The following is a 13816-nucleotide window of genomic DNA, read 5'->3' on the forward strand; positions in this document are numbered from 1 at the left end:
TATAAAGTAACTAAACTGTTTTTTTATAAAATCCTACTCTTAGTTACTTTAGAAAAAATATGAAAAGTATGCTAATCCATAAAATTGCACATTATGTTTTATATGTAGTTAGTAGAGTGTGTGTGGCTAACCAGCACACTTATAGTGATTATAAAGAGTAATAATGAGCATCTCGAAAATTATCATTGTTAATGGAGCGTGTGTGGTTAATCAGCACAACAATGAGAGATGATAAATGAAATTGAGAGTGTCACACATATTTGTAAGGTTATTCACGTTTTGTTTGTGACCCTCAGTATCCCAGTCACAAATAGAAGAGCATAATATGATATTAAACATGTAATTGATAGATTCAATGTATCTCAAAAGATCTAGGAATTTCATAGTTCAAAATTGGTGAATTGTTTTTACCTACCTTCATTAATTCACGATAAGATTACGACATCCCTCTTCGTAGTTGTGCATTGTTATATTGGATTCTAGCCTTAAATATTAATTGTAGGTTAAAATATTAAGGATTATTTTCATCTAACTAAAACTACTTTTCTCTATAGATGTCTACTCCTCATGATGTTTCTGCTTCTCAACCCTCTACCCACAACTTCACCCTTCTCTCGATCGCGTCCAAGGTAACATTGGATGGCATCAACTCAAATGATTGGATGTGTAACATCAAGATGACTCTTTGACACGATGGACAAGTGTATGTCCTTGAGAAACAAATTATAGAGATCGATGAAGCCACTGTTACTCCGGAAGAAATAGCCTCCTACAAGAAACATTATGACAACGCGACTAAGGTTGCTTGCATCATGGTTGTCACCATGATTCCTGAGTTGCAAAGGTTTTATGAGGACTATTGGCCATGCGATAAGAACTTACATCTTGTTGAAAAGTATCACAAGAGAGATCGTCAAGAAAAGTATGAAGTCGTCAAAGCTCTTACGACATGCAAGTTGAAGGAAGGAGATTCAGTATGCAACCACGTGGAAAGAATGTAAAGATACGTGGAGCACCTTCAAAATATCAATGTGAATTTCGATGAGGAGTTAGCCATTGACATGGTCCTTAACTCCTTTCCATATTTTTATGATCAATTCGTCTAGACTTATCATTTGAACAATAATGAAACCACATTGTCCTAACTAAACAACCTATTAAACACAACAAATTCAGGGATGAAAAAAAGTCACACCCCTACTGCTACTAGTACTCATGTTCTAGCGATTAGGCAAAACAAAGGAAATATAAGGAAAGGTTCTTCTAAGAAGATCTGGAAGGGAAAGGCCCATATTAGGTCGTCTAGCAATGGCACAAAAGAGAAGCCCAGTTTTGACATCCCTCATGTGAGTGATCCCAAAGAGACCAATTGCTTCTATTGCATTCATAAGGGACATTGGAAACGAAGCTGCCCCAAGTTCTTGTAGACATCAAGGATGGCAAAATGAAGCCACTGTCAGCAGACATATATACTATTCAAACTAAGAACTCACAACCTACTCGTTCTTGGGTCCTTGATACAAGATGTGGCTTTCACTTATGTAATGATTTTCAGGGGATAAGAGAAAGTGAGGAGGTGGAGCATGGAAGGATGAATCTAATCATGGACAATAGGAGATCTTCTCTTGATACCAAGATTGGAATTTATAGTCTTATGCTTAGTAGTGATGTTCAATTAGACTTTGTTAAATTTTTTTATTCGTTAGAAATAACGTGAAACAATACTTCTTTTCATGGACTATTTAGACAATGTTTTCTATATTCGTTTAATGACATGCATGGATCAATTTTGGTTTAAAAGAATGGTATGTTTATGTTTGAAGATTTACTTTGTAATGGTGTCTACGAAACTGTGATTTGTGTTGATAGCTTAGGTAATAGTATTCCATATTGATTCATCTAATGGTTTTGCCAAGGCATGCTTGTGGCATTATTGTCTTGGACACATTAAAAAAAATGCATCTCCAAACTCCAAAAGAATGGAGTATTGGAATCATTTGACTTAAGGCTACATGACGAATATGAATATTCTATTTTGGGAAATATGACAAAATCACCTTTCACTGGATCTTGTGAAAGAGGTGAGGGTTTGTTGGATCTCATACATATAGATGTGTGTGGACCCTTCAGATTCACCATTAGCGATGCTAATCGATTTTATTTGACATTTACTGATGATTATAGCAGATATGGTTATATCTACTTAACCAAGAATAAATCAGAAACCTTTGAAAAGTTCAAAGAGATTAAACATAAAGTCGAGAATCAATTAGGCAAGAAGATAAATGTCACACCCCCGAACCAGACGGCGGAAACGTCCGGGGGCTGTCGTGACTCAATTGAATACCATAACATTGAATATATATGAAACATAACAACATTCGTCACCATTCATCAACATAGTACAACCAGTAGTGTTTACATGTCATACATTGTTTAAATATTACATTTCCCAAAAATTAATTTGTTCAATTCATACAAAATAAACTGCAACCGTCACTGAATATGATTTCCCTTGATTCACTGGTTCCCTGAGAATACAAGTATTTTGAAAAACGTCAACATATGAAATGTTGGTGAGTTCATAAGTAGTGTTTGAAATCGAATGTTTGTATTGTTTGAAAAACCACCAGAAAATCCGATATTTTCTGAAAAGATAAGCTTTTGAAAACATTTGTGAAGATCCATAGGTATGCTTGTTTGTTTCTATACTTGTAAAAAAAAATGTTCATTGAATATGTATGCATTTCAAATTTGTACGTGTTGAAAACCCTAGGAAAACCCGATGTTCTCCTAGTTCCTTGAATTACGTGATGTTACATTGAAACCATTGCATAGCGTATAGTGTCGGTCCCAGGCGACGTTGGAAGGTTCTCGAGCATGATTATTTACTACAAACCCGCATTACGCAAACGCCCAGCCTGTAGATATACCAACGATTCCCGAAGGCGTCGTCAGTACTAATCACGTTATCCAATCGCCCGGACAAGGTGTAGTCCCACATCCGAGAGAAAGAGGTCACGAAGACCCCGGTAACTCCATTAGCCGGTTGGGGATAAAATGTACGAGGGGTCCCCGACCCGCCTCGCATGAAATGTAGACTTTACTAGCAATACCAAAGGACCCTTGGGGACCGGTGGTATACAAGCCATTGAAAGTCCATTTACGTTGTGTCGGATCGGTAAAACCCAACACACCGTAAAAAAAATGTCTTCGGGCCTTAAGATCAGGTCATTGGGCTAGCTAGGCTCAACGAACAAGATTTTACACTTGAGGGGCCCAAAGATGGTGCGTAGACGTCTGTGCACACTCGCATGTATATGTATTACCAAACGTTACTTGTATGAATCGTAGTGTCGTAGTGTTAGTAGTTGTAGATTTCTATTGGCTCGAGACCGAGCCAATTCGTTTAACAACGACTTTTGGTATTGTAAGGTATTGTATTTCGTCGATAGTCGCGGTGTCATTATTTGATCAAATTGTACATATTGAATTAGCCTTGAAATGTTTCTGTTTTCAGCCCCTCATTATTTGTAAAATTTACATTTTCAACCCTTTTTATTAAATACTTCCCGGTTTGGTCCTTAAACTATTTTTCTTGACATTTTAACACCAAAAATTATTGAAATTAATATTTTTCAGCATATTTTTCATAGAAAACAGTTTAAGTCCCTGAAAATGCAGTTTTTCTCGGTTTTAGCCCATCTTTTCGCAATTTTGACAATTTTGGCCCAAATTGGAAGATTTTTGCAACTTTGGTCCTTTTTAAATTTAAAAAGCATTTTAAACCTTTGAAAAGGATTTGGAACACTTATAGTCCACTGTTTTACAGAAAGTTACAGTTTTGGCCCTCCAAAACAGAAAAATTCGCATAATGGGCCTTATTGGGCCGAAATTTTCATTTTTAGCCCATTAAGCTTGGAATTTATGTTTTTAATCCCCTAAATGAGTATATTTCCAGAAATTTATTTATAGAAACTGTTTTGGCACACTTCATCCATCAGAATCTGTGAAATGTCAATTTGGGCCCTTATTTTTGCATTTTTCACATTTTAGGCCCAAAATTTGTGTTTTTAACCCAAAGAAAATTATTACTAAACCACTTAGCCATTTCTCTTGAAGCACTTTGTGTTTAGAAATATATTTGAAGCTAAAATCATTTAACACAAGATGTATCTCGGTTTTGATGGGTTTTAAGGCTAGATCCAACATAAAAACACATAAAAGCATACATATAAGCATGGAAATCATACAAGGCATACAAAACACATATAGATCTACACTTTCACTTGTATTCCCCCCCCCCCCCACAAAACTTATAAAAACAGAAAATAGGGGGTATGAAGCTCACCTTGGGGTGTTGACTCGGTTTTTGGAAGAAAAGATGGAAGAAAAATGAAGTGTTTTTGGCCTTGGCTCCCTTTGATGAAGATCTTGAGTTTTGAGATGATTCTAGGGTGTAAGATCACGATTTTTGTATAGATTAGGGAAGGATTTTGATAATAAAAGAATTTAAACCATAGATCTATGCATAATCTTACCTTAGATGAAGAATATTGTAGAGATTTCCTCTTGGAAGCTTCCTAGAACTCGAGATTTTGGAGAGGGAAGAGGAAGAAGTCTTGAGTGAATTTTAGAGAGAGTTTGTGAGTGTTTTGTGTGTGTGTGGTGTTGCTCTCGGCCAAGCAAGAAAGAAGAGGGAGGGAAGAATGGAAGTGATCTTTGAAATGAAATGCATGGAGAAATGAGAAAATGCATGGATATCCTATGGGTAAAGATGAGGTGTCACTTGAAGTCAACTCCTTCTTGGGTTTGGGCCTTGGGCCGAGAATGGGAAGGAAGAAAAAAAAAGATTTTTGGGCTTTTTGCTCCTAAGCCCAATATTAGTGTTAATTAGGGTGTGTTTTAAGCTTAAGAGAATGTAGTAGGATTTTTATGTTTTTCTTGAACTAGTTTTAGGTTTCTCATGTACCAAAGCTCTTAATCCATTTCATTCTAGGCCCAACATGGCCTAAGATGTTAAAATAAATAAGTGTGGGTCCAATTAGAGTCCAATTAGGGCTCTAAGCCCATGATAGTCTAATTGGAAGCTTATTGGCCCATTTGGATCCAATAAGGAAGTTCTAGCCTAAATTAGACTTAATAAGAACTTCTAGGGTCTCCAATTGTTTGATGACTATTTGTAGTACTTGCATGATGTATTTGATTGAAGTTTTTGATTCACATTAACTTGAATGTATAGATTACATGGCTCAAAATTTACAGTTGTGACATCATCCCCCCGTTAGAGGGAATTTCGTCCCGAAATTCTGTTTGAAAGCTAGATTTGAGAATGCTAGAATAGGTGAGGGTACTTTTGCTTCATTTGATCTTCGCGTTCCCACGTGAATTCTGGCCCACGCCTTGCGTTCCACCATACCTTCACGATCGGGATGCGACTCTGCTTAGTACGCTTCACCTCCCTGTCCATGATTTCGATTGGCTCTTCGACGAACAGGAGATTCTCATTGATTTCGATTTCGTCAAGAGGAATGACAAGGGTTTCATCTGATAGGCACTTTTTCAGATTAGAAACATGAAACACGGGGTGCACACCGTTTAACTCCGGGGGTAGTTGTAGTCTGTAGGCTACCGGACCTATGCGGGCGACGATTTCGAAAGGTCCAATGTACCGTGGGTTTAGCTTTCCTCGTTTTCCGAAACGTATAACTCCTTTCCAGGGTGAGACCTTCAACAATACTCGATCACCGACCTGGAACTCTAAGGGCTTTCGCCGTTTATCAGCGTAGCTCTTTTGCCGGTCACGCGATGCCTGTAATCGAGCTTTGATCTGGACAATCTTTTCTGTGGTCTCGCGAATGATTTCCGGTCCTGTCATTGCCCTATCCGACGTATGGGTTCTTGCTAGCTGGGTGTCACCTACTTCAGCCCAACATAACGGTGATCTACATTTACGCCCGTACAGTGCTTCGAAAGGGGCCACCTTAATGCTCGAATGATAACTATTGTTATATGAAAACTCGATCAACGGTAGGTGGGTATCCCAAGACTTTCCGAAGTCTATCACACATGCACGAAGCATGTCTTCAAGCGTCTGAATGGTTCGTTCGCTTTGACCGTCCGTCTGTGGGTGATACGCGGTGCTCATATCAAGATGAGTTCCCATTGCCTTTTGGAGCGACTGCCAAAAGCGTGACGTGAACCTACTGTCCCTATCCGAGATGATGGATTTTGGCACTCCATGAAGTCTTACAATCTCTCGTAGGTACAAACGCGTCAGCCTCTCCATCTTGTAGGACTCTTTGATGGGCAGGAAATGGGCAGATTTCGTCAGTCGGTCGATTATTACCCATATGGTGTCCAATCCATCCGACGTCTTGGGCAGCTTGGTCACGAAGTCCATAGAAATCCCCTCCCATTTCCACTCAGGGATTGCCGGTTGCTGTAACAATCCGGAAGGTTTCTGGTACTCCACTTTTACTTTGGCGCACGTAAGGCACTTACCAACATAAGTAGCGATTTCCGCCTTCATGTTAGGCCACCAATAGTGTTGCTTGATGTCCAAATACATCTTGTCCGAACCGGGATGAATGGAGTATCGTGTCTTGTGGGCTTCCTTCATAACGGTCTCCCTAAACCCTCCGACTTTTGGGACCCAAATACGGTTCATGAAGTAGTATACCCCATTCTCTTTGACTTCCAGGTTCTTCTCCATTCCGCGTAATGCTTCGCTAGTTCTATTTTCCGCTTTCATAGCCTCTGCCTGGGCTGATGCAATTTGAGTGGTCAGATGAGACTGAATGGTTATCGAGTGCGTTTTCGTACGGCGATTTGTGTATTCCTTCCGACTTAATGCGTCAGCCACCACGTTGGCCTTGCCTGGATGGTACTTGATCTCGCATTCGTAGTCGTTTAACAACTCCACCCATCTTCGTTGTCTCATGTTCAGCTCCTTCTGATTCAAGATGTGCTGGAGGCTCTTGTGGTCCGTGAAGATGGTGCACTTTGTACCGTACAGGTAGTGCCTCCAAATTTTTAGAGCGAAGACTACGGCTCCCAGTTCTAGGTCATGGGTCGTGTAATTTACTTTGTGTGTCTTTAGTTGGCGGGACGCATATGCTATCACTCTTCCACGTTGCATGAGAACGCAACCTAAGCCTTGATTCGACGCGTCGCAGTAAACTACAAAATCTTCCGTTCCTTCAGGTAGAGATAGTACAGGAGCGCTACAAAGAGCTTGCTTCAAGGCTCGAAACGCAATCTCTTGTCGGTCTGTCCACTTGAATGGCGCGCTCTTTTGCGTAAGTAAGGTAAGTGGCTTGGCGATTTTAGAGAAGTTTTGGATGAATCTCCTATAGTAGCCTGCTAGGCCTAAGAACTGACGAATTTCCGTGGGCGTAGTCGGAGTTGCCCATCCTTCCACAGCTTTGACCTTAGAGGGATCCACATGAATTCCATCTTGGCTAACTACGTGACCTAGAAAATTCACGCTCCGTAGCCAAAATTCACACTTAGAGAGTTTGGCGTAAAGCCTTTCCGTGCGCAGAGTCTCTAAAATTTGTCGGAGATGACGACCATGCTCCTCTTTGTTTCGAGAATAGACGAGGATGTCATCGATAAACACAATGACGAAGTTGTCCAGGAACGGTCGACAGATTCGATTCATTAGGTCCATAAATGCGGCAGGTGCATTTGTTAGACCGAAGGGCATTACGACGAATTCATAGTGTCCATAGCGGGTTCGGAAAGCGGTTTTAGGAATGTCTTCTTCTCGGACCTTGAGTTGATGGTATCCGGACCGTAGATCTATTTTAGAAAAATAGCTAGCCCCTTGGAGCTGGTCGAATAGATCATCGATTCGTGGGAGTGGGTAGCGGTTTTTAACAGTGAGTTTATTCAACTCTCTGTAATCGATGCACATTCTGAAAGATCCGTCCTTCTTCTTGAAAAAGAGCACTGGAGCTCCCCACGGCGAGTAGCTAGGTCGGATAAATCCCTTGTCCAGAAGCTCACTGAGTTGGCTGGACAATTCCTGCATTTCAGCAGGAGCCAGTCGGTATGGTGATTTAGCGAGAGGAGTTGCTCCTGGGACGAGGTCGATTCGGAACTCAACCTGTCTCTCTGGGGGTACTCCTGGAAGATCTTCGGGAAACACGTCCGGAAATTCACACGCTACCGGAATGTCTTGGAGGTTAGTTTCTTCTTTGGTCTTGTCCACTATGTGGGCCAAGAACGCTAAGTTGTTCTTTCGCAGGTGTTTCTGTGCTTTGATGCACGAGATAAGGCGGAGATTCGTGCTAGGTTTGTCTCCGTAAATTACTAGGGTTTCGTGATTCGGGAGACGTAGGCGAACGACCTTCTCGTGGCACATAATCTCAGCATGGTGGGAGCTTAACCAATCCATGCCGATAATCACATCGAAACTCCTAATTGACACTGGCATCAGATCTATTCGTATGACGTGTTGGTTAAGGGTTAGGGTACATCCGATGTAGATCTCCCTAGTGGATTCGGTTTTCCCATTGGCCATTTCCACCGTATAGGTTTCATTTAGCTTCTGGGGTTGTTGTTTTAGTAAATGTTTAAACTTCTCGCTTACGAAACTTCGCTCCGCTCCGGTATCAAATAAGATGCATGCATAAGTGTGGTTTAGGAGGAACGTACCGGTCACAACTGCGGGGTCCTGAACTGCATCACTCTGACCCATAGTCAGCATTCTTCCTGCTCCTCTGTTTCCTGAGTTGTTGTTGTTGTTAGGGCAGTCTCGACGGAAATGTCCCGTCCTCCCACACCCGAAACAGGTGTGGCTAGGCCCTGCGTTGTTGCTGCCGGCATTGGTATTGTTGGTATTGCGGTGGTTGTTGTTGTTGTTCTGGTTGTTTCCCTGACTCTGGTTCTGAGAAGGATAAGTCCTGCAGAACCTTGCAGTGTGTCCCCTTCGGTTGCAACTGGTGCAATGGAACTCCCTACATTCTCCTTGGTGATGGAAACCGCACTTGTTGCATTTGGGATGATTACCGGAATAAGGTCTTGAAGTATTTGAAGCAGCTGAGGCTGGAGCATGTGATGTGACTGGTACCGGCGCAGTGACAGCGTGAACTGCCACCGTTTGCTGCTTTTTAGAGGTCTCGGGACCTTGACGCCCCTTCCTCTTGTTGTTCCATCCTTTCTTACCATCGCTCTCCTTCTTCTTCTCAGTCTCTACCGGTTTCTCGCTCTTTTTGTGGTTATGATCATATAGCCTCCTTGCCAATCTCTTCGCACTGTCAAAAGTTTCAGGGTTCGCAGCTATCACATTCCCTTGAATGGGGGATGTCAGTCTCCAAATGAATCGTTCAATCTTCTTCCCCTCAAATGTGATCATACCCGGGCACAACAGAGATAGTTCGCTGAATCTCGATATGTAAGCATCGATGTTCCCATTCTGCACCGTGAGATTCCACAGTTCCTGCTCCATCTTCTGTATTTCGCCTCGGGGGCAGTACTCAGCCGTCAACATCTCTTTCATCTCTGCCCAGGGAATAGAGTTGGCGACAGGGAGTGTCATAGCTTCCACATGACCATTCCACCAAGTGAGTGCTTGGTCCACAAAAGTGCAGGCCGCGAACTTCACTTTCATCTGCTCGGGGCACTCGCATATCTCGAATACTGACTCTACCTTCTCGATCCATCGCTTTAGGGCGATCACTCCTCCGGTACCGTTGAAAGTTCGGGGTTTAGCGTTCGCAAAATCCTTGTAGGTGCACGTTTTAGTGAGTCCTTGGTTCGTCCCGTTGTTCGAACTTCCGGATCCTTGCCCGTTACCTCCTCCGTTGTTCCCTCGGTGAAGTTGTGCCATAGCCGCTGTGACTGCAGCAGACACGGCTGCCTGGAAAGCAGTGGAGTCAACTTCCGGCGGGGTTGGTTTGGGATTTCCGCGAGTAGCTGGGCGAGGCATCTTTCTGTCATGAAACGGAAAGATGTTGAGTGTATGTGGTTTCTGTGAGGTGGCGACTCTACTAACTAGGTGTATGGTGCGAACCTAAACATCACTATCATCAAGCATGCAATCATAATGTCTCAACACATAGCAACTGAGAGTAATTTAGCAAAACACACAAAAGTTTATTAATATTATCCGCATTTAGTACAAGAAAATTTGCTCGTAGGAGCATACATATGTGATACTAATCAGACAGCATAACGGCTCCATGAGTAGTGTAGTCACTTAAACATAGAGCCGGAGTACATAACATAGTTCCTAATAACCTACTATGATAAGTCTATCCCTAACCGCGATGAGCTGCGTCAGGAGGTGGTGCCGATGTCATATGCCGAAATGTTGTGCCAGTAGCTGTGCCATCTCTGCCATGTCTCCGATAACCTCATCCCTCTCATGCTCTGCTTGCATTGCCCGAGCCTCCATAGCATACAGCTGTTGTCGCAGTGCGGCGATCTCAGCTTCGAGGGAACGGTTCTCTCTTGGGGGGTTCGCTGGTGGAGCAGGGTGATCTAGTCGTGCCTCGTCCTCGCATGGCGGGATGGGGTCCTGGTCCCCAGCCTGACCTCCCTCGTCGTCACTGTCGATTCCTCCAAACTCGTAGTCAGTGTCTACGTATTCGTCGGGTCCAACATCGTGTGCTTCGCCTGGATTCTCTCCTGGCTCATCCACAAGCATCCCGTGAGCTACTAAGGCCTGATGAAACTGGATACCCTGCTGCTCCTCCTCAGGCTCCTCCTCCTCCTCTAGCCACCCGTTGTTTCCCTGATGAGGGAAGTAGGGGTAGCCAGGGTGATGAAAACCAGCCATGCTGTCTGCGCGAGTACGTAATTATGCTACATTATTCCTAGGGTACTATGACTATTACACAGGCTAAGCAATTATTCTCTTTTTGGGTGATAGAGGGTATAATTTTTAGGTTCCCTGGCTATTCCGATCTCATCAAGACATGTGTTAGTTTTACCTTGGAGAGAATGTAGTTGATCAGGCTACATTCACTCCTTGGTATCACTAAGAACAGTCCCGAGTTAACCGGGATACCAGCATTATGGTGTTTGATTCAGCGTTGGATCTTTATTCCTAATGCAAGCAAGTGTGTTTTATTTACTTGTTCTGTTCAGAGTTATGTTAGTCCCTCTTTTGGTTTATAGTTGCATATCAATGTATGGCTCGACATGCTAGTTCACTATAAACAAAGCTCTGATACCAACCTGTCACACCCCCGAACCAGACGGCGGAAACGTCCGGGGGCTGTCGTGACTCAATTGAATACCATAACATTGAATATATATGAAACATAACAACATTCGTCACCATTCATCAACATAGTACAACCAGTAGTGTTTACATGTCATACATTGTTTAAATATTACATTTCCCAAAAATTAATTTGTTCAATTCATACAAAATAAACTGCAACCGTCACTGAATATGATTTCCCTTGATTCACTGGTTCCCTGAGAATACAAGTATTTTGAAAAACGTCAACATATGAAATGTTGGTGAGTTCATAAGTAGTGTTTGAAATCGAATGTTTGTATTGTTTGAAAAACCACCAGAAAATCCGATATTTTCTGAAAAGATAAGCTTTTGAAAACATTTGTGAAGATCCATAGGTATGCTTGTTTGTTTCTATACTTGTAAAAAAAAATGTTCATTGAATATGTATGCATTTCAAATTTGTACGTGTTGAAAACCCTAGGAAAACCCGATGTTCTCCTAGTTCCTTGAATTACGTGATGTTACATTGAAACCATTGCATAGCGTATAGTGTCGGTCCCAGGCGACGTTGGAAGGTTCTCGAGCATGATTATTTACTACAAACCCGCATTACGCAAACGCCCAGCCTGTAGATATACCAACGATTCCCGAAGGCGTCGTCAGTACTAATCACGTTATCCAATCGCCCGGACAAGGTGTAGTCCCACATCCGAGAGAAAGAGGTCACGAAGACCCCGGTAACTCCATTAGCCGGTTGGGGATAAAATGTACGAGGGGTCCCCGACCCGCCTCGCATGAAATGTAGACTTTACTAGCAATACCAAAGGACCCTTGGGGACCGGTGGTATACAAGCCATTGAAAGTCCATTTACGTTGTGTCGGATCGGTAAAACCCAACACACCGTAAAAAAAATGTCTTCGGGCCTTAAGATCAGGTCATTGGGCTAGCTAGGCTCAACGAACAAGATTTTACACTTGAGGGGCCCAAAGATGGTGCATAGACGTCTGTGCACACTCGCATGTATATGTATTACCAAACGTTACTTGTATGAATCGTAGTGTCGTAGTGTTAGTAGTTGTAGATTTCTATTGGCTCGAGACCGAGCCAATTCGTTTAACAACGACTTTTGGTATTGTAAGGTATTGTATTTCGTCGATAGTCGCGGTGTCATTATTTGATCAAATTGTACATATTGAATTAGCCTTGAAATGTTTCTGTTTTCAGCCCCTCATTATTTGTAAAATTTACATTTTCAACCCTTTTTATTAAATACTTCCCGGTTTGGTCCTTAAACTATTTTTCTTGACATTTTAACACCAAAAATTATTGAAATTAATATTTTTCAGCATATTTTTCATAGAAAACAGTTTAAGTCCCTGAAAATGCAGTTTTTCTCGGTTTTAGCCCATCTTTTCGCAATTTTGACAATTTTGGCCCAAATTGGAAGATTTTTGCAACTTTGGTCCTTTTTAAATTTAAAAAGCATTTTAAACCTTTGAAAAGGATTTGGAACACTTATAGTCCACTGTTTTACAGAAAGTTACAGTTTTGGCCCTCCAAAACAGAAAAATTCGCATAATGGGCCTTATTGGGCCGAAATTTTCATTTTTAGCCCATTAAGCTTGGAATTTATGTTTTTAATCCCCTAAATGAGTATATTTCCAGAAATTTATTTATAGAAACTGTTTTGGCACACTTCATCCATCAGAATCTGTGAAATGTCAATTTGGGCCCTTATTTTTGCATTTTTCACATTTTAGGCCCAAAATTTGTGTTTTTAACCCAAAGAAAATTATTACTAAACCACTTAGCCATTTCTCTTGAAGCACTTTGTGTTTAGAAATATATTTGAAGCTAAAATCATTTAACACAAGATGTATCTCGGTTTTGATGGGTTTTAAGGCTAGATCCAACATAAAAACACATAAAAGCATACATATAAGCATGGAAATCATACAAGGCATACAAAACACATATAGATCTACACTTTCACTTGTATTCCCCCCCCCCCCACAAAACTTATAAAAACAGAAAATAGGGGGTATGAAGCTCACCTTGGGGTGTTGACTCGGTTTTTGGAAGAAAAGATGGAAGAAAAATGAAGTGTTTTTGGCCTTGGCTCCCTTTGATGAAGATCTTGAGTTTTGAGATGATTCTAGGGTGTAAGATCACGATTTTTGTATAGATTAGGGAAGGATTTTGATAATAAAAGAATTTAAACCATAGATCTATGCATAATCTTACCTTAGATGAAGAATATTGTAGAGATTTCCTCTTGGAAGCTTCCTAGAACTCGAGATTTTGGAGAGGGAAGAGGAAGAAGTCTTGAGTGAATTTTAGAGAGAGTTTGTGAGTGTTTTGTGTGTGTGTGGTGTTGCTCTCGGCCAAGCAAGAAAGAAGAGGGAGGGAAGAATGGAAGTGATCTTTGAAATGAAATGCATGGAGAAATGAGAAAATGCATGGATATCCTATGGGTAAAGATGAGGTGTCACTTGAAGTCAACTCCTTCTTGGGTTTGGGCCTTGGGCCGAGAATGGGAAGGAAGAAAAAAAGATTTTTGGGCTTTTTGCTCCTAAGCCCAATATTAGTGTTAATTAGGGTGTGTTTTAAGCTTA

This window comes from Lactuca sativa, chromosome 8 (genome assembly GCF_002870075.4).
Source record: "Lactuca sativa cultivar Salinas chromosome 8, Lsat_Salinas_v11, whole genome shotgun sequence".
In the NCBI taxonomy this organism is placed as follows: domain Eukaryota; kingdom Viridiplantae; phylum Streptophyta; class Magnoliopsida; order Asterales; family Asteraceae; genus Lactuca; species Lactuca sativa.